Here is a 22,883-nt window from a genome sequence, read left to right as displayed (position 1 = left end):
TTCAACAAGAGGAAGCCCAGAAGTCATCTACCCCAATGCTGGACATTGTTTTGGAAAGGAAGTTATGCAAGACCATCTGGAGAAGAATTGCTTGAAGGAGAGCTTAAACTTTAAATTGAGTGAACATTTACCTCAGTGAGGAGATCTTCAACTGGAAAAGATTGAGTCACCTGTGACCGGAAAGTTCACATTATTATTTTCGACACATTGTTAGAAATGGGGATGATAAAGGAACTTAGTTACACGGGAACATCATTGAATTTTATACGAATGAGACGCACGTATAAAGTATCTACTCTATTACACAGACAAATCTGATTCCTCATCTAATCTAGAATCCCCCAAATGTATTTCTCAAAAGTTTTTTTTTTTTTTTAAATTAACACGTGTCTTCTCTCAGAACTAGTATTTCATGGAACTAAATCTGGGAAATAAGATCTTATATTCTTATTAGAGTTATCTCTTAAAAATGATCTTTTTTCTTTTAAATTAATCTTGGTTTTTTTGCTTTTTGGAATTCTTACATGTTTCAGGCATTATGTTGGGTGCCTGAATTAGAAAGATGTCTCAATCATAAGTTTCGCCCTCAAGGAAGCTGCAGACTTACAGAAGAAAGACGTGCTTGTTTTGGCAAAATATATACTAATATTAGAACAGTACAGAGGCAACTAGCATGAGTTCTGTACAAAGATTGCAGGAAAATTTAGGAGTTCCACATTTTCTCTTTAAAAAAATTTTTTTAAAAATGTTTCTTTATTTTTGAGAGCGAGAAAGGGTGCAAGAAGGGGAGGGGCAGAGAGAGGGAGACACAGAATCGGAAGCCGGCTCCAGGCTCTGAGCTGTCAGCACAGAGCCCGACGTGGGGCTCGAACCCACGGACCATGAGATCATGACCTGAGCTGAAGTCAGAAGCTCAATTGACAAATCCACCCAGGGGCACCCACATTTTTGTCTTTAAGAGGTTATACTGTCTCTTTAAGAAAATGATCAAGGCTAGGACATTCTCTCTCATCACTTCTCTTCTATATTGTAACAGAAGTTTGAGAAAGTGAAATAAGGCAGGGAACATAGAGATTAAAAGAAAGAATTCACACTGTCAATATTTTCAGATGACATGGTTGTCCGTGTAGTGAATCCTAAATAATATACAAAACATCTACTAGCCTTAACAGTGAATTTATCAGGGTCACAGTAAACATAGTTAACATACTAAGAACAAAGATCTGGAAAATAAAAAATTTAAAGACGCATTTAAAATAGCACCAAATCCAGGATGCCTGACTGGCTCAGTCGGTGGAGTGTGTGACTTTTGATCTCAGGGTTGTAAATTCAAGCCCCATGTTGGGTGTAGAGATTACTTAAAAAAATAAAAAATCTTGGGGTGCCTGGGTGGCTCAGGTCATGATCTCACAGTTTGTGGGTTGGAGCCCCATTGGGCTCTGTGCTGACAGCTAGGAGCCTGGAGCCTGATTCAGATTCTGTGTCTCCCTCTCTCTCTCTCTCTCTCTCTCTCTCTGCCCCTCCCCTGCTTACGTGTTCTCACTCAAAAATAAATAAATAAGCAAAAAAAAAAAAAAAAAAACACAGAAAAAAATTTATAAAAAAGATAAAATAAAAAATAAAAAATCTTTAAAAAATAAAACATAAAATAGCACCCAAACCATAAAATACTTGAGGATAAAACACATAAAAAAAACTCCACACTGAATCCACAAAAGATTAATGGGAGAAATTAAAGAAACAATTATACCATGTTAATAGGTAAAAGACTTATGTTGTCAAGATATCAATTCTCCCCAAGTTGTACAGATTCAAAACAGGCCAAATCATAATCCCCAAAGTTTTTTATTTTATAAATTGATAAGCTATTCCAAAATTTATATGGAAGTGCAAATAACCTAGAATAGTCAAAACAATCCTGAGAAGGGAAAATAATATAATACAGAAGAGCTTCCCCGACTTCAAGACTTATTTGTTATGAATCTACATTTAAAGACAGTGGGATGGGGCACCTGGGTAGCTCAGTGGTTTAAGCGTCCTACTTCAGCTCAGGTCATGATCTAGCTGTTTGTGAGTTCTAGTTCCACATTGGGCTCTGTGCTGACAGCTCAGAGCCTGGAACCTGCTTTGGATTCTGTGTCTCCCTCTCTCTCTCTCTGCTTCTCCCCCACTCATGCTCTGTCTCTCAAAAATAAATGAACATTAAAAAAATAAAACAAAGATAGTGGAGTATTTATAAAAAGGTCGTTAAATAAAACAGAACAGAGAATCGAGAAATACACCCACACTTGCACACTCAACTGATTTTTCATAACAGCACTGAAAGATTTCAATAAACGATGCCTGAGCAACTTGATATCCACATGGAAATAAATGAACTTTAACCTCGATAGCATGCTGAATGTTAATTTGAGATGGGTCTAAACTTACAAAGTTTATAAAAGAAAACCTATGAAAGTATCTTCATAAAATGAGGGTATGCTGGGAGAAATCATTTAGAAAACATACATCTGGCAGGAGAAAGAACTTGTATCCTATAACCGAATAATAAAAAGATAAACAATTCAATGAAAACAGATCTGAACAGAGGCTTCAGAAAAAAGATCTGAACAGGCCAATAAATAAATGAAAAAAAAAAAATTCAACATCATTAGTTAGCAGGAAGATGCAGTTAAATCACAAAGAAGTACTACTCCATGTTTATTAGCAGAGTGGTTAAATTTAAAAAGAACAACAACACTAAATGTTGGCAAGAATATGGAGCAATGCGAATTCTCACACGTTAATGATGGAGTGTAATAGAGTGTGATCAATTTGGAAAATGGTTAGTTTTTTTTTTTTAAGTTGAATATATATCTTCCCTATGATCTAATAATTTCACCCCTAGGAATTAATCCAAAAGAAATGAGAATATGTGTCCACATAAGACTTTATGATAAATGTTCCTAGCGGCTTTATTCAGATTCAAAATTAGAAACAACCCAAATGCCTATCAAAGTGCAGGTAAATAACTTTGATATATTCATACAATGAAATAATATTGAGCAATAAAAATGAAAAATTCTTGACTCCTACAACCTGGATAAATCTTCATACTGAGCAAATGAAGCCAGATACGAGAGAATGAACATTATATGATTTCATATGTATGAAATTCTAGAATAGAAAACCCTAATCCAATGGGACAAGGGATTTACCCAGCAGAGACCAGAGACCTTTCTACAATGGTGAAACTTTTTATGTCATACTAGCAGTGTGAATTACATGGATGCAGGCATTTGCCAGAATTTATTGAATTGTACACTTAACATGTGCATATTTTACTGATTATAAATTTTACTCTAAAAAAAGGAAAATTGAACTTTACTTAGTAGGAGTGATCTTCACAGTGGTATGGATAAATAATTCTGAAATAATTGTGTGTTCTCTGAGCAAATACGTAAATATATTGATGATAATAGGTGCCAGATTTTCCTCTGCTGCCAGTATAATTATGGAAGGGAGACAGCTAGAATGAACATGGGAGTGTTGAAGTGGAATTAGAATTACCAGACAAATTCGTTGTTTTCAATATATAAATAGGTAGACACAGGAATAAATGTGTGTGTGTGTGTGTGTGTGTGTGTTTGTATTTTTTGTTGTTTTCCCAGCTCTGAACACTGAAAGAGGTTGAAAGCAATGAAATTCTAGTGGCTGTGACCACAGCCAGTACTCAGATATTGCCTCCCAAATATCATTCTCCACTAAAAAGTACCAGGGCTCCCTGGAGGAAAGATTTAATTCCAGTGCTTAAGCTAAAAAAGTACAAAATGAGTTGTACAAGCAAGTCAGCACCTACTCAAAGAACATTGGAGATCTGACAAGAGGATGCCAAGACCAGATGGAAGGGGCTACTCATGTCCAAAACCTGGAACGATTTGACCATCAACATAAATAATGCTAGGAATTATAGTCTATTGAATTAAGTAGAAATATATGGGTCCAAACGGATATAAACCCAACGTACATGTTGCCTCCTTTGCGAAGGTTTCTTGAATGTTTAGAAGCATCTTGGTGAAGTAATTATTGATCATTTGTTGTCTTATTTTTCCTAATCTCTTTTTCAGCATAGGCAGCAGAAATTCTTTTTATATTTCTTAGAGCTGTCTTTCTTCCTTAGGGTCATGTTGTCTTCTATGTTTCCTATATCCATTCCCCCACCTGTACTGGTGGGCACTTCAAGATTTTATCTCATTTTTTTGATGCTTTGTTATGGAGGATGCTGCAACATTAATTGCATTATATTAAATTGTATCCCATCAATTGGTTGCAAGCTATGAAAATGAAAGTAATAGGGGTCAATTTAGTAAAAAAATTAGTTTATCTTGATGCCAGCTGTGAAAAATGCATGCAACTGGCTGAGAGCCAATCACAGGAGCCCTGTAAGGTATATCCTTCCACCTGCTTGCAGAAAAAACCTTATTAAAAAAAAATCAGCAGATAACTGCAGCTCTCCTTCTGTCCTTTGACTCAAAGATGTGTTTTGTTTTGCTCCCAGACTAGACGGTCCTGAATTGGGTTCCCTGACAACACGGGGCTCTGTCAGCCAGTTGGGCCAAATGAGTCAGTGACCCGCCACAATGATGGACATCAAACAGCCATGCAGGTATGAGGATGTCCACTCACCCAGGATCAGAAAGAAACCTCATGCTGGTTTCCAGGCTTCCCTTCCCCTTTCCTCAGCTCCTACTGAAAATAAACGTACAGAAAGCACAACAAAATAACCCCTCCACTCCCCGATCATTCTTTCAGAAGGGCCAGAACAAGCAGAAGCAGGCCCTCTCTGAGGTAGGAATTTCCCAGTGAGGGTTAGACTTTAGGGGGCAGGGCTAAAGTACAGATGCTAACCTTACCCCTGCTGCTCACTGAGCTATCAGTCATTTGATAGTATTGCTTTGCTGAATACAGACGTCGCAGCCCTAACTATCTCAGCCAGCTGAGCCTAATCATATTATTATAATGATAACTGAATTGCAAAGTGAGGCTAGATGAGTACCTGTTTGAGACAGAATCCAGGAATATGGTGTGTACGGCTCCAGGGAAGGAAGGGCAATGTCTTAGGGGCTTCAGGAAAACTACCATTCCCAGTGTTTTTCTTTGTAGTTTGTAGGTTTCTTCAGACTCATTTACAAATATGTCTTTTCTTTTTTTAAAAAAACATTTTGAAAATGTTTACTTATTTTTGAGAGACAGAGAGAGAGAGAGAGAGAGAGAGAGAGACAGTGCGAGCTGGGGAGGGGCAGAGAGAGAGGGAGATACAGAATGTGAAGTAGGCTCCAGGCTCTGAGCTGTCAGCACAGAGCCCAATGCAGGGCTAGAACTCATGAATCATGAGATCGTGACCTGAGCCGAAGTTGGATGCTTAACCAACTGAGCCACTGAGGTGCCCCTACAAATATTTCTATAACATGAAAATTACTATATACTGTAAACAATTATAACTGATATCAATATGGTCATTTCTGATCTTCACAATGGGATCAGATCTTCAATCTCAGCATATTCTCATGATAGGGTCATACATATGACACCTATGAAGGACATATGATAATCCCCATTTTATAGATGAAGGAACAGAGACTTGGAGAGGTGTAAATATTTTCCATCATAAAAGGAAGAGAACTATGCAATTCTGGGTTGAAAATAAGTTATTAACGGACAACTGAATAGCTAGTAAGCTGTATCTTGGGTATTTGAAGAAAATAAAAAAGAATGGCAGGACGAAAATAACTGGTAAACATTTGGCCAGATGTTTTCAGTAGAAGATCTGGGATGGGTTCACTCCACAACTTACTGCCTATAAAACTTGGCCTTGAGATGTTCTAGGATGTCGCTGGGAGACACCACTCCCTAGACTCACTTGAGATTTGTTTGATGTGACTGCAGATGACTCAAGACACTTCTATTATATGAATAAAAACAGTTCCCTACTCAGAGCCACAGAGGATACTATTCTGTCCTTTTCCCCATCATTCCTACTTCCTACGTCGTTACCTCACACACAAGCATGGTGTGCCTCCTCATTGGTATTGATTAGTGGAAAGGAGGGTGATGCAGTAAAGCTGGAGAAAGAAAAAAGTTTTGCTTTTCAAAAATCTTGTTTTAGGTTTGAGATAAAAAATTCAGGAATCAGTCAGATTCAGTTTTCTTACCACTGAGGGGAGATAAAGTTTTCAGGAAATGGGAGAATGGCAAAGAACGAGTAGAGAGTACACAAGGAAACTGGATAAAGATGGACCCCAGCAAAGGGGCCCTCAGTTCTTCACTATGCTTCCACCAGCCTTCATCTGCTTCTGTCTTTAATCTCAGGGGACATAATCGAATTCCAGAGAGTTTGAGGATTTGAATGTAAATGACAACCATGCAAATTTTCATAAGTAGCATCTAGGATGAAAGCAAGACTTAAGTTTCTCTGTGAAGGAGCAGAAATGTCTATGATCAGACAATAAATCAGGATATTTTACTCTGAACTCACTCTATTGTCATGCAGGCCATTAAAGAGGGGTTGTGTGCTGACTTAGGCAGAAGGTGGGTCAAAGTTCAGATACCTGGGGGAAGGAGAGAGAATTAACCAGAGTTTAGTTAGCAGGTATTTTATTCATCACTGATCAGTGAGGACAAAACAGTACAGCTAATCATTTATGAAGCAAAGAATGGGAATTTTGGAGGTCTGTGTTGCCCAGTCACAGGTAGATAAGGAGGAATCTGTGAGTCATATCTAAGTCATGCATGGAATGGCCGTTCTTTCCCATAAGCAATTTCCTAGAACCCAAGAGTTGCGGGGGAGGATTTTTGTAAACTTGCTGTTTTCTAAGATCATAGGGCTTGAGCAAAGTTTCACATTTTTTAAAAAGTTTATTTATTTATTTTGAGAGAGGAAGAGGGAGACAGAGAGAGAGCGCGCAAATAGGGGAAGGACAGGGAGAGAGAGAGAATCCCAAGAAAGCTCCACACTGCCAGCACAGAGCCAACGCTGGGCCCGAACCCACAAACCATGAGATCATGACCTGAGCCGAAGTTGGACACTTAACTGACTAAGCGACCCAGGAACCCCAAGTTTAACATTTTAAAAATGGATACTGGCAAACCAGGAAAGTGGATCCAGTATGGTCAACTCTAGGACTTATACTTGGACTCTAAAAATGAAGAAGGAGCCACCACTGCAGCAGCATCCAGGAACAAAACAAAAATTCCTAGAACAAAATACTAGCCCTGTATTTCTTCTTATTAACATTCAATACAAGAAACAATAAGATACTTAAGCCAAAGATTGTTTAACCAACCACATTTTATTTGATATATAAAGTCTCTTCTGTGAACAGTTCTGACCATGCAAAAGCTCAGAGGATATTATGCCATTGAGTCCTTCTGGAAGAAATTATTAGACAATGAATTTAGGCCAACTAAGAAGTAACTAGGTAAGCAGTGTCAAAAGTACTGGGAGTAAATATTGAATATATTTACCTGTAGAAAAAAATATGGAGATTGAGATGTCAGAATGAAATATAAATGTTATATGTCTTCATTATGTAGAAATGATATAACTAACAAAAATTGGATAGGTGAGGGAAAAAGGAGATCAGAAACTGGATATGTTGATGGTCTCATTTAATTTATTAAAAATAAATCTATTAGTAACTAAAGTCAGGTGAGAGAGACAAGGGTAGAGAGGGAAAAGGAAGAAGAAACATCCTAATTTTTAATCACTATTTATAGTAGGGAAGTTGGAGATTTAGTTGAAAGAAGTGTATGATTGAAGGTCTAATATAAAATTATTATAAAGGTAACAACTAAAGGCAAAAACACAGAACTTGAATAGTAGACAAACAATACACAAAAAGCAAAGGAAATAGAGTTTATAATGAAAGAATATCTTTAAAATGATACAATGCAATCCATAATATGATGGAACAAAGGTGAAAGATAACTTTTATATCAATAAGTCACCTGTTAAAAGGCTTAGCTTTTTAAAAATTTTATTTTATTTTATCTTTAAAAGGCTTGACTTAGTTGTTTTTTTTTTTTTAATTAGGCTTACCTTAGTTTTTAAAAGTAATGAAGCTCCTGGATGGATTATACAACGTAATTCTGTGCTCTATGGCACAGACTCATCTAAAACAAGGTACTTCAGTAAGTCTGAAAAGAAAAGAATTAAGGGCAGACCAGAAAATAAAAATAAACCAGGGACTTCAGACAAACAGTATTAAGAAAGAAAGCCTAATAGTGCAGAAGTATGTAACTCACAATGGGCATATTACAGTTATGAATATCTGTGCACCAAACATTCATAAAGCATAAATTACAGGTGATAAAAGCAGAAATAGACATAAAAACACTAGTGGGAGACATGAATTCACCTCTCTTGGTCCATGTCAGATCAGGTGGATGAAAATAATTAAGTATATTGAATATTGAAATAACATAAATAATAAGGTAGAGCTAATTGATAAGGTAATTCTGTACTTTATTACTTTTGAATACGCCTTGGAATATTTGGGAAAATTGGCCATATATTGGGCCACCAGAAAATCTTTAAACTATTCTAAATTAAAAATAAATAGGAATCTTAGGTCCAACCATCTGCAATCACCATACAATGAAACTGGACAACAGAAAGACCCTCTTACCTGGAATTTGTAATAACATTTTCTTAAAGTCTGGATTGAAGAGGAAATAAAAAATGAAATTGCGTCATATAGAAAAAAATGTAATAAAAACACTTCAGAATCTATGGGATGCAGTTCAAATGGGGTTTTTAGGCAAATTCATCATCCTAAAACACTTACCTCCGTAAAAAATGGAGTCACGGGGCTTCTGCACCCCTGTGGACCAGTGCAGAGCTTCCGGGAAGCTGTTGGACGCATACCTGGTGTATTCTGCCTGGTCAGAGTGACAGAGAACAATGCAGAAGGACTCCATCCCACCAGTGCCTTTTTGCACTGGATTGGCTTTGGCTCCGCATCACCAGTTGCTTCTGGTGGGATCATTGGCTAGGCAAAAGCAGGTAGCGTCCCCTCAGTGACTGCCGGGCTTCTTTTTGGTGGTTTGGCAGATCTGGGTGCTTATCAGCTGTCTCGGGATCTGAGGAATATTTGGGTTTTCCTAGCTACACCTGGCACCTTAGCTGGCATTATGGGAATGAGATTCCACCACTCTGGAAAATGTATGCCTGCGGGCTTAGTCGCGGGTGCCAGTTTGCTGATGGTCCCTCACCTTGGAATTAGTGTGTTGAATAGATCCTGTCAGTAGTAGTCGTGTCCCAGCTTGGAGTCATGAAGAATTTAAAAACTTCCACTCTTTTTAGTGTATTAAGAGAAGTAAGTGCAGCATTCTCACATATTCTGATATTTTACTTAAAAAACAAACAAACAAAACAAAACAAATGACACTGAACTTTGAACTTTACAGGAGAAAAAAAGCAGCTGTTATCATTACAGCCTTAAAGAGGTGGGTGGTATATAACCCAAAAGCATATTGTTATAGTTTCACACAGTTGGATTCTTGTGTGTTGATGTTATCTCTTCTTTCTGTATCTATAGGTAACGTTCCAAGGGATAAAATGCCCTACTCAGAACAGTATGAAAAAATTTTTTTTGAGATTTAGGATTTCTGTTCTTTGGCTCATCTTAGGGCACAGACATACTTGGAAATTATGTCAAGTGACAAGTCAATGGAAATAAAGTTTACTGTAAAAAAAATGGAGTCGTGAATAGATACCCAATTAAAAATTTAGAGGCCAGAAAATGAAATTCATTAGCCTAAGAAAAGTTGAGGAAGTTTGGTAGATTGAATATTGGTCCCACTTTCAACTCTCTCTGTATTGTCTGCTCCCTCTTGCCTTTGTGCTCTGCCATGTGGATTTCTTTGGCAGATGGGGGGCCAGTAGATGGGATGCATTCTAGGCTTGCAGCACTCACGTGCAGCAGCATAAAAATCTTGCGCGTCTGCAATTGCCTTCAAAGTAACATGCATTAAGTAGCCTGTCGGTTCTGGAGGAGGAAGAGAGAAACCTAGAAGAGAGATGCACAAACAGTCGGGGGCATGACACAGAGCGTCTTCAACCACCAAGACCTGGAAAGAAACTGCCCCAGGCAACATTGAAGTTCAAGAGTGACAGTGCCATGGAGGTTTTGTGGTTCTTTGCTATGTGGCATTAGTATGACAATATGAATTAACTAATTAAAAAATAGAACAATGGTAAATTTTATTTTTTTAAGTTTTTACTTTAAAAATTTTCTTTAGCTTTTATTTATAAGCTTCTATTAAAAAAACTGATAGATTGTTAATCTCATCAGAGACAGAGAGAGAGAGACAGAGAGAGAGAGAGAGAGAGAGAGAGAGAGAGAAAACCTCAATAGCAAAAGTAAGAAATGTTAAAAGAGAGGGAGAATATTCTGAGAAACAGAGGAAATTTAAAGCTCAGTAAAATCATTTTGCTGCAATATCTAAATAAATTTGAAAACCTGTATGCAATGTTTTATTTTCGGGAATACAAAATATTCCAAGACTCATCTCAGGATGAAATAGAGAATTTAAATGGACTGGTTCCATAGAAGAGAGCCACTACCAAAAACACCAGACCCGAAGAGGTTCATTGAAGAAGTCTACTAAACCTTAATGAGAAGATAAGTTAATAATTTAAACTTTTCCAGAGCATTAGAAAAAAAAAATCTGAAATATTTTGTAATGAATACAGATATCAAAATCTAACAAATATTGTACAAAAAAGAATGCTAAAGAACGTGATCACTTATGCACATCAATGTAAACATTCTCAATAAAACATTAGCTAATGGAACAATTAAACAATATACCAGAGAAGAACTGGGTTCCACTGAAGAGATGCAAGGATGGTTTTATATTAGGGCATCTATTAATATCCTTCATCACATTGATACATTTAAGGGGAAATATATGATCATAACTAAGCATCTGCAAAGGCATTTGATAAAGGTCAACATTCATTTTGGATTGAAAAACGATAAACATGTAAGGATAGATACAAGTTTCCTATTGATAATCTTACAACTGTGTATCTACCTATTTTTGCCTCTATCTATCTCAGCTCCAAAGCCACATTTTACTTGCTGTGGAAATAAATTGCTTTCTTAGTGCAGTTTATAAATATTATATAAAAGAAGGGGCACTGGGGTGGCTCAGTTGGTTAAGCGGCCGCCTTCAGCTCAGGTCATGAACTCAGGTCTTGAGTTTGAGCCCCTTGTCAGGCTCTGTGCTGACAGCTCAGAGCCTGGAACCTGGAGCCTGGAGCCTGCTTCAGATTCTGTGTCTCCCTCTCTTTGCCCCTCCCCTCCTCATGCTCTGTCTGTCTGTGTCTCTCTAAAATAAACATTAAAAAACATTTTAAAAAAGATTATATAAAAGAAGCAAAAACTTACATACCAAAGAAATATTAATAGAAAGTGAAAAAACTAAAAATAAATCTCACAGGAAATGTGTAGCATATATATATATAAAGGACATATTAAAAAGCTCCTGAAGGATACATGCAAAAAACCCCTGAAGAAATGGAAAAAGAGACTATGTTCTTGGTAGGGTACTCTATATCATAAATATATCCAATCTTCCCATGTGAATTAATTTTTTATGATCCCAATAAAAATATCAATTAAAAAAACTAGAAAAGCTGATAAAGTTCATTTGGAGAAAATAAAAACCAAAATAACCAAGAAGAATAGTCATATGGGAAAGCGCAAGTGGTGGACTAAGCCCTTTCATATATGAAAACATCATTAAAACACTCTGGCATTTATGAATAATAGAAAAACAAACCAGTTGGATAGAATTCCAGAAATAGAGCCAAGTGCATGTACAAATGCATTATATAATAGAGATGGGATCTTTAATCTATGAAAACTGGGTGAAATGTCCCTTAAAGTTGAATATATATGTGATATCATATACCATAGCAAATTCAAAAAGGATGTAAAAATATAAAATAATAAAAACACTAGAAGAAAACATAGGTTAATTCCATTATAACCTTGGCATGAGGAAGTCCTTACTCTGACTCAAAATCCAGAAGCCATGAAATAAAAGGTTGATAAATTCAATTGTGTTAACAAAACAAAAACAAAAACAAAAACACCCAAAAAACAAAAAAACCCTGCGCTTGGGAAATGAAATCACCATTAGCAACAATAAAAGATAAACACTAAAGTGTGACTTATGTACATAAATATCTGACTGACCTTACAGATGAAGGGCTAATATCACCAATTTATAATGTACTAGAAATTGCGAGCAACATCAATAACCTTATTAAAATATGAGCCAAAGATATATACAGATACCTCATGAAGAGGCAAATATAACAGGCTTGAAAACACATGAGAAGATGCCCACTTTTATAAAAAAATGCACATTAAAGCTACACTAGAATGTTATTTTTTTAAGCTTTAAATTGGCAAGTATTCCAAAGTTTGATAGCACCTTCATTTGCAGAGATGGTGGGACTAGATAGGGTGAAAAAGGATATTGACTCAAACCAGTATGGTTCCTAAGGGTAATTGGCCATATCTGTTAAAACTGTAAATACATTTGCCTTTGACCCAGCCATCTCATTTCTCTTATTTATTTGAAAGATATGTTTGTACATGTGCAAAATAATGCAGATTGTTATTCATGAAACATAATACATGCATTTTTCTAATATACAATGTTTGGAAATTACTTGAATATCCACCAGCATTGGACTGATTACATAAATTATCTATATATCTATATCTCTCTATATATCTCCTTTCAAAGGAATATGACGTAGCTGTAAAAAGGAAGGAGGAAACACTATGCATAGATCTATATAAAGGTCATCGGGGTAGATAGATGCTGTGTGTGTGTGTGTGTGTGTGTGTGTGTTTGTGTGTGTTTATATATTTGCCTGTTTTATATATTTGTGTTTAAGGTAAAAGTGATTTTTAAGTGATTGGCTTTAGAAAGAGAAAAATGTAGGTATAACATGCAATGTTTTGTCTATAATCGAGGGCACAAAATATGTGTATTTGTGTGCTTATTTAGCTTACCTACAGAGATAATGACATTGGTGGAAACACAAAAACCAGTACCAGAAGTTGTCTGTGAGGGAATGGGAATCAGGAAGGGCACTGGACACACACAAGCAGGGGTGGGAGCAAGGCTTTCACTCTACATCACTTTACATATTCTTTTCATTCTGAATCACATGAATGTATTATCTATTTAGAGAAAAGTACACCCCAGTGAAGGAATAAACATAATAGCCAGGAAAACATTGATGAGGAGGGGGAAATACATCAGACTACAACCAGGAGACTAATGAATGAGCGTAGAGAGGAAGGGATAGAATCAGTTCCCTAAACGTTGTCATATTGTGTAGTTTGGGGATCAAAATCTCGCGTCCCACTGGCCGAATTTAGCACAGAGATGTGTTTTTTTTCTTTCTGGCCAGCACACTATTGTTTTACAATGACAACCTTAGTATCTGTGTAAGCCTGTACTTTCCAGTTTGCTGTGGTCACCGACCCTCTCTTATTTTATACCAGATGCTGAAAAGCATTTGAGTTCTAATCCCTGATGGGGAGTCACTTGTGGCCATGTGTTTTCATTATCGGCTGTTGGAAACTTTACCTTCTCCAGATCAATCCTTAAGAAATTTTTCACTGGAGGAGAGCGATTAGCTTCTAAAACTCAAAATTTCAGGTGATCCTGTAACCAAGGTGAGAGATAATCTTTTTGAACCCACTTCCTCAGGAGCTAGGGGACCCAGACAAGGTGCAAAGGAGCATCTGTGGTTCTGCCACCTGTAACATATTTGACCTGTTTGTGAAAAGCTTTTCAGAAGAGAACCAAATGTTCCCCTTAACATTTACTTAAAAAATTAGAAAATGCGTTAGTAACAGCCTTATCTCCCAGATTTGCACAGGAAAGGACAACATGACCTTTTAAATATTCTTTTTTAGTTAATTCTTGGGATCAAGATTGAGGAAAGAAATTGAGAATAAATATTGGAAAAAAAATATGACTGTTAAACAGCCAAACCTGGAAGAGTGAGCCCCACAAAAGGGAAAGTAATTGATAGATGAATAATACAATGTGTAAAGATGTATTAGTGTTTTCATTATTTTGTACTATTTCTATTCAGTTGGAACTGATTTCCATAGTAATATAGTTAGCTAAAAATCTGCCTTTGTATATAAGGTCTCCACAGAAAAAGCAAATATGAAAATGGCAATTTTTAAAACAATATTCTGTTTTTTGTTTAATAAAACTAATGTTTCCAAATCTGCTTTTATTAAAACACAATAAATACCATCAATTTTTGACATGAAATCTCATTATATACTGTAAATATTTATCACTTTCTAGGGGGAAGATTATGCAGTAGATGACTTCTCATTGATTCGCTCATAAAGCTGAGTTAGAAGTGAAGCTTCTTTTTATTTTCATAAAAATAAAAGGAACTCAGAATTTGACATCCATTCCATTTGGACCAGCTAATCAGACAAAGCACAGATGGTGCACTTTTCAAGAGCATTTTTTTTTAGCATTAGAAAAATTATAAAAGTGATGTTAATATAAAAACCTTCCAGGTAAAATAGGAAACAGACAATGCTACCGCAGAGATTATTTCCTCTCCTTTCTGGGATTAATTCTCTTACTACATCTAAAGTTTTGGTATCAAATGTTACATTTAAAGATGGGCAGGACAGTATAATTTATATTGTTTTATGTCTATATGTCTGAGAAAGAAAATGTTTAGAGTCAAACAATGGCTGAAGTGGAATACAAGGCAATGCGTGGTCTTGAGGTCAACAAGCATAGGGCTTCTTGGGGACCAATGTAGCTCAGTCATTGGTCACATTGCTACAAACTTATAGATTCTTGGTCACTGATCATTGATGTCAACAAAGCTATAGATTTGTGAACTCTGGCATGGCTTTTGAGAGTCTGATGAAAGCTACCTATTTTCATACATCCAGAAAATTTTGGTTATGAATCCAAGTGGGTCACAGACCTTCAGAAGTCTCTCACTAATAGTCCATAGACCACTGGCTAATGGCCTCTGAAATAAACAATCTCTAAAAACATACTCCAAATATGTTTTATCCATTTATTATTTGCCCTCTTACATTCCCTTTCTCTTTTCTAGAAATGTGTGAACCATTGCCCACCTACAAGTATTCTGATACTGAAGATCTAAGGTTGATTCTATCATTAAGAGTCTTTTGCATAAACTCCTACTTTTTAGTTCTAGTCATAAATCTGACTATCAATCCCACTGTTTGAGACAAAAGAGAGTTAGACTTTATTCATTTTATCTCTTGTTCCTTCTGGGCTAATGATGATGGGGAAAGAAGGGCAGGTGAAATTTCACCATCTTTACTGATTCAATAAAAGTCAACTCATGCAAGACCTGGCATGTTAACTTTTAGATATTTGCTTTTTACTCCAAAGCACCAAGTTATCCTCTAAGATAGTGACACATAATAGTTTGGTGTATTTTTACCGTACCTAGAAAATTTTTTGTATTAAATGATATAAGATCAGATCATCAAAAGAACAAACCAGTGAGCCTTAGAACACTTTTTTATTTTGACCATTAAATGCTTAATTTGTTTTTGAAAAGTGTAGTCACTTGGTAGAGAAAAATAACATCTTAGAGTTCTCAAAATGATTCTGATTTTTATGATTCCTTCTGAAGGTCAGAATTTTTTTTTTTTTTTGTGGATGCAACTTGCTGATGCAACTACTCATATGCAATTAAACAATTTATCTCTTAAATATCATGGCTTTGCAATACTCAATTGATGTATTTTTAGAAGGGAAAACTATCCACTTTATGAAAGCAATTATTTAGTTATTCTGGACAAAAAGAAATAATAGCAAGCATAACATCCCAGACTTAGCCAAAGTCAATTTCAAATGCTGGCCTTCTCTGTTCTCGGCCATCATCCTTATTGTGTTACAGTCAGACTCCAGGACTAAAAATAATGAAATGTGTTGGTCTTGAACTTGGTGCCTAGAATATCAATCTTAAAAGACCATCCATCTCCTTGAATGTATTCTGGGAAAACTGGGTTAAGATAGCAAACAGCAGGTAGTTAACTTTCCTCCTGCTCAACACTTCTGAAAATAATAAAGATAATTTCATAAGAAATAAATAATTACTATGTCTAAAAATGTTTAAAGTTATCAGTGAAGCAGAAATATTCAGAAATTCCTGAATAAATGGAAAAAAGATAGAGTTAGATACATGGCAGTAACTGAAGGTCATGACGTGTACAGAAGCTTGGACAATTGTTTTATATAAGTTCAAAGTTAAGACTCGAAAATTCAGTAGGAGGAGGGGGCACAAGAACAATGGTGAGCGTGATAAATTGAGGAAATATGTTCTGAACACATGGGCAGCTTACCTATCCCCTTCTGACTTGATTCAGTAGGATAAGTTAAAAAAGCAAATGATTGGGAGAAGCTGATTAATATCCAAGGATATGGCAACTTTCAGGAAGGATGTAGAATCTTCCACAATTAGAACACCAATTCCAGGCACTCTCTGTCCAGGAGCACATTCCACTCCCATTGTAATATCACTGCTGGAGAGATATTTATGAATATTTGAACAGGGTAATTCTCCCAAAATGATATATAATTATGTGTGTGTGTGTGTGTGTGTGTGTGTGTAATTTCAGAAAAGTCGTATTTGTCATGGAATAGAGATCTATAAATTTCAACACCAATTCCATCTAAAATTTGAAATTCTAGTAAAAGGAAAAGGAAGAATGGAGGAGAGGAAATTATTAAGGAAAGCAAAGGTAGAAAGTAATTCCAAAGAAAGAAAGAAATGATTTTTCACCTTTTGACATATACTTCATATTAAGCAAAATATATGCAGTAATTTTATTTCATGGATAAAATTTTAAAACCATTGAGGATGATGAGAAAATTTAAAGTTTCTGGAAAGATAAAAACAGGTTTTGTACAAAGAAATGGAAATCTAATTGGCATCACACTTCTCATCAAAAACAATGTATGTTAGAAAACACTAGAGGAAAATGTTGACTAGTGCTATTTTCATGTAAAAACTCTGACATACACATACCTCAAAGTAAATGATGTGGAAGATCATGTAACAAGATGCTAAAATGGTTTTAGATAAATCACTAAGACGTCCCAAGGTGCGATTCTGGGTCAGAATGAAATTTTCAAAGGAGGTGAGCAAAATCCAGTTATATGACCCTTACATCCTCTGCCCAAAAGAAAGATAAAAAGGATTGGATTTAGAGAGGAAGTAAGTAGAGAAGTTTTGGAGAACCCCACCCCCCAAAAGAAAAAGAGTTCAACAAAGATGACTTGAAGAGCTTACTAGGTGAACCTCCAAGAATATAAGGGACACAGGGTATCTGATTCCATTGTAAGAAATCTGAAAGACAAGACATGGTTTGTGAAACGCTTTCAGGATGCAGTAAAGGGGCAGGCTTTGCAGTACAGCCTATATCAGAGAAAAGGATGCAGAAGTGTGTCCTGAGGCTCTAACTGTGAGCCATGTGAAAGAGAGAGCAGGCATGGAATAATCTTAGGTTCTATCCAAAAGGACCCTGGATGACAGACGGATCATATACAGAGCAACTGTAGATATCACTGAATGTCTGTAGATGCCAGAAAGGGGAAGTAACCAGGTAGAACAGAGATGGATTTGCCCACATCAAAGAAAGTGTACCTGAGAGTCTCAACCATGCTCTAGAAAAGAAAGAAGCAGATTCAAACATCTTCTAAGTTGACAGAGTTCTACTGGTTGATCGCTACAACAGTAGTAGTTAAGTCAGAAATTTCCTGCTCCCTTGCCTCGGTTCTCCCTACTTCAATTCAGAGACCATCAATAGCAAGGTGGAGGACCATGAGTACAAGGGCCAGCAAGAGAAAAAGTAAAGAAAGCCCACCCTCTGATGGCAGGCTTCCCACCAACCCAAGGACTGAGTTGGATGAGAGGTAACTTAAGGAGGTTAAAAGTTGTCTCCTACACAGGGATAAACATTTTAAGTTATTAAACCCAGATTGTGTTGGAGATTTGAAGTACCAAAGGTTTTACTACTGAAGAAAAATAAAAAAAAACTAGATGGTGTGTCTGGTCTTTGTCGAAAAGCAGGGGACACCTTAAAATAGATTTAAAGGCATAGAGAGAAAGAAAAGTTGTTTTGTAATTACCTCTCTGAAACTGTGTTTGTTCTCAATATTGCCATTACAATTTTAAAAGGGGACAAGAAAAAGATATATTTCACAACCACTGAAAGTAGGCACATGCCAATTATAATACCAGAGAAAATAGAATTTAAGGTGAAAAGTATTAAGTGAGATAAAATCTTATTGGTAAAAAGTAGAATTCATCAGAAAAATATTGAGTCACAAACCTCCAGGCACCCAAAAGTATAACTTTGATACATATTAAACTAAAACTAATAGAAATTCAAGAAGTAATTGAAATAGATGTATAGGTTTTATATATGCAAAAATAATTTATATTCCATTCAAAATTCAATGAAACATTCCCCAACATTAACCCTTTATTAGACCTTCAAGTGTATTTCAACAAGTTTCTCAATTCAAAAGTCATGTAAGCCATGTTTTCTGGAAACAAACAATTATGCTTCTTCTAAATAACTATGATTATAGAGGAAATCCAACAGGAAATTACAAATACTTAGAAATAAATAATGAGAGCAATGTGTGTGTGTGCACACACACGTGTGTGTAGCCATATTCTGTAAAGTGGTACTCACATGAAAATTTCTAATATTAAATATATTTTTATGAAGCCGTAAAGAAATGAATTATGCATTCATTTTAAGAAGGTAGACAAAAATAACAATGAAATATTAAAAAAAAATAAAGGGAAGGGGCGCCTGGGTGGCTTGGTCGGTTGAGCGTCCGACTTCGGCTCAGGTCATGATCTCACGGTCCGTGGGTTCGAGCCCCGCGTCGGGCTCTGTGCTGACAGCTCAGAGCCTGGAGCCTGTTTCGGATTCTGTGTCTCCCTCTCTCTCTGCTCCTCCCCTGTTCATGCTCTGTCTCTCTCTGTCTCAAAAATAAATAAACATTAAAAAAAAATAAATAAAGGGAAGAAATTAAGAGAGAAAAGTGAAGATTAACCATGTAAAAAAACAAAAGCATAAGCCAGGTCATAAAACCAAATCTAATTCTTGGGAAAGACCAATAAATACAAAGTCTTTGGTAAATCTGATCAAAGAAAGAAGAATACAGTTCATAGGATGCCTGGATGGCTCAGTCAGCTGAGTGTCTGACTCTTGATTTCAGCTCAGGTCGTGATCCCAGGGCTATGGGATTAAGCCCCATGTTGGGCTCTGCGCTGTGTGTGGCCTGCCCAAGATTCTCTCTCTCTCTCTTTCCCTCTCCCCCCTCTTTCCTGCTTATGCGCGCATGCTCTCTCTTTCTCAAAAATAAAACAAAGACTGCATTTCACAGTTTTTGACAAATGTGTAGTCTCATGCATCCACCATTACCATATCACACAGAATACAATCACTAAATATCCTAAATATCTAAATATCCTAAATATCTCCTAGTGTCCTAAATATCTCCTGTGTTCCACTTATGTATCCCTTCATCCCCCAGACCCCTGGCAACCAGTGATCTGTCATTATAATATCATTTAGAGTACTTTCACTACCCTACAAACCTCCTATGCTCTACCTGTTCATCTCTCCCCACCACAACCTCTGGCAAACAGTAATCTTTTCATTATATCCAAAGTTTTGCCTTTCCCAGAATGTCATATAATTGAAATCCTACAGTGTGTAGAGCCTTTGCAGACTGTCTTCTTTCACTTGGCAATATGCATTTAAGTTTCCTCCATATCTTTTGGTGGCTTGAGAACATATTTCTTTATATGCTGAATACTATTCCTTTGCGTGGGTATACCGCAGTTTGTTTATCCAGTCATCTATTAAAGGACTTGGTTGTTTCCAGTTACAGCAATTATGCATAAAACTGCTGTAAACATTCATGTACAGATTTTTGTGCAAACATGTTTTCGACTCATTTGGATAAATGCCTGAGAGTGTAATAGCTGGATTCTTTGGTAAGCCTATGTTTACCTTCGTAAGAAACTGCTGAACTTTCTTCCAAAGCGGCTGAGGCATTTTGCATCCCCCTGAGAGTTTCTGTTGCTCCATACCCTTGCTGGCATTTGTTGTTGTTAGTATTTGGATTTTAGTTATTCTAATAGTTGTGTGATGGTATCTCATTGTTGTTTTATTATTTTTTTTTAATATTTATTTTGAGAAAGAGAGAGAGAGATATCAAAGAGAGAGGAGAGAGAGAATCCCAAGCAGGCTCTGCCTGTTAGCGCCAGCCTGACACAGGGCTGGATCCCACTAACCATGAGATTATGACCTGAGCCGAAATCAAAAGTCGCCTGCTTCGTTGGCTGAGCCACCCAGACACCCCTCTCATTGTTGCTTGAGTTTGCAATTCCTGGATGACATGTGATGTTGAACATCTTTTCATAGGTTTATTTGATACCTGTATATCTTTCTTGGTGAAGTGTCTATTCAGATCTTTTGCCCACAGTTTTAATTGGGTTGTTTGTTTTCTTATTGCTGAGTTTTAAGAGCAGTTTGCAGATTTTGGATACAAGTTCTTCATTGGATATAGGTTTTACAAGCCTTTTTTCTCAATATGTGTCCTGTCTTTTTTTTTTTTTTCTCTTAACAATGTCTTTCATAAAGCAGAATATTTTCACTTAAATGAAAGTTGACATCAACTTTTTTTTTCATAGATTGTGTTTTTGGTATTATATCTAAGAATTCATCTTCAAACCCAATGTGTATCTTTTTCCTGGGTTATCTCCTAGAAGTTTTATATTTTTTACTTTACATTTAGGTTGTTTTCGGAAAGGCAAATGGTCTGTGTCATTTTTTTCTTTTTTCTTTTTGTCCTATTCTACTCTACTCTATTCTATTCTATTCTATTCTATTCTATTCTATTCTATTCTATTCTATTCTATTCTTCTATTTTAGAGCGCATGAGCAAGCAGGAGAGAGGCAGAGGGAGAGGGAGAGAATCTTAAGCAGGTTCCACTCTCAGCATGAAGCCCAATGTGGGGCCCAATCCCATGACCCTGGGATAATGACCTGAGCCAAAATCAAGAGTTGGCCACTTAACTGACTGAGCCACACAGGCACCCCTGTGTCATATGAGTTTCCACATAGACTTCCATTGGTTCCAGTGCCCTTTGTTAAAAAAATTATCCTTTTCCAATTGAATTGCTTTTCTTTCTTGTCAGAGACCATTGGCCATATTTTCGTGGATCTATTTCTGGGCTTTCTATTCTGTCCTGTTAATCTGTGTTTTATTCTGCCAATACCACACTGTCTTATTTACTCTGGCTTGAATAGTTAAGTCTTGAAGTCAGGTAGTATCAGTCTGCTAACTTTGCTATTCTTCAATATTGTGTTGGTTATTCTGTGTCTTTTACCTTTCACTATAAACTGTACCATCATTTTGTCAATATTCACAAAATAATTTACTGGGCTTTTGTTTGAGATTGCACTGAATCTTTAAATCATATTGGGAAGAACTGATACATTAACAATATTGAGTTTTCCTTTGCTTGCTGGATCTGTCAATTACTGATACAAGAGTTCTGAAGTCTTCAACTATAATAATGGATTTGTCTATTGCTCCTTAAAATTCTATCAGTTTTTGCCTCATGTATTTTGGTTAAGGTTTGTTAAGTCTTGGAGAAATGACCCTTTCATCATTACGTATGACTCTCTTTATCCCTGAAAATTATCTTTGCTTCTGAAGTCTGCTTCATCTGCCATTCATATAGGCATTTCAGCTTTCTTTGATTAATATTAGCATGGTGTATCTTTTTTCATCTTGTACTTTTTTTTTTCATAGCATCATAAGTCATAACGTCCTCCCCTTTGAGAGAAGCATGGTAGTACAATCACTTTTGGAGACACCTCAAAGATTGTCTGGCACTTTGGTACAGAAAGGATTGGTCCAATTTCTTGCTCTCTTGGGATATTGTTGGTGGCTCAAACCCACCCTGGGCTAGGGTAGGGCAGAAGATAGATAGGAAGGGGGTCTGGGACAGACGGGCAGAGCATGAGTGTGTGCTCAAGTTTTTGTCAATAGAGATCGTCGATCCTAGATGGATGCTGGGATGGCAGAGGGCACCCTGAGGGCTCAAGCTGGGTGATGTTACTGTGGTAGCCTTCTTTTGCCCAGTCCACCAGCTCACTTCTCTGGAATCACAGCTGGCTTTCCTTCGGGGTCCCCTACATGAGGTACTGGCATAAATGACATTCCCACAGCTTCACGGACCAGTCCGGGCTGTTTTGGGGAGCCTCACTCTCCCATCAGTCGTCCTGTGCCCACCCCTCAGGTTGTGCCCTGATGTGAATGTTGAAATCTGTGAAGGTGTCGGGAACAGCCTTAGCTAAGTTGGTGTAGACTTCCTTGGGGCCTTCCCAGACCATGGCCACCAGGGGGGCAGTAGCTGATGAGGGCTGGGTAGAAGGTCTTCCTCTGTAGGTCATGGTAGAGCTCAACAAGGATGCTTTCTGGCACCTGTGGCATCTCCATCCCCCTCCAGCTTGTAGCCCCTCTTCTCCAAGCACTGGATTACAAGCCTGCCCCAGTGAGTCACTGCTGCAACCCTCCTCACCAGAGTCTGCTTCAGGTCCAGGAGGGCCCTCCTGAGCTGAGGTGCACAAGCAGCCTCTACCAGGGGCAGCGGGCTGCTGAGAAGGCTCCATGGCACCGTGCACCAGAAGAGAGGCCACTCATGACACCCCACCTTGTTGAGCCAGCCTGAACCAGCT

The 22,883-nt window shown here is 37.1% G+C and overlaps 2 pseudogenes; one reads left to right on the top strand and one right to left on the bottom strand.

Moving 5' to 3' along the window:
- The first annotated feature begins 8,941 nt into the window (after positions 1-8,941).
- Positions 8,942-9,288, top strand: LOC122198745 (annotated as a pseudogene).
- Positions 9,289-22,187: 12,899 nt separating this feature from the next.
- Positions 22,188-22,644, bottom strand: LOC122229348 (annotated as a pseudogene).
- Positions 22,645-22,883: the final 239 nt, after the last annotated feature.

The sequence above is a fragment of the Panthera leo genome, chromosome C2 (genome assembly GCF_018350215.1).
Source record: "Panthera leo isolate Ple1 chromosome C2, P.leo_Ple1_pat1.1, whole genome shotgun sequence".
Taxonomy (NCBI): Eukaryota; Metazoa; Chordata; class Mammalia; order Carnivora; family Felidae; genus Panthera; species Panthera leo.
The sequence above is the reverse complement of the archived record's forward strand: the minus strand, read 5'-3'. Positions and strand labels throughout refer to the sequence as shown.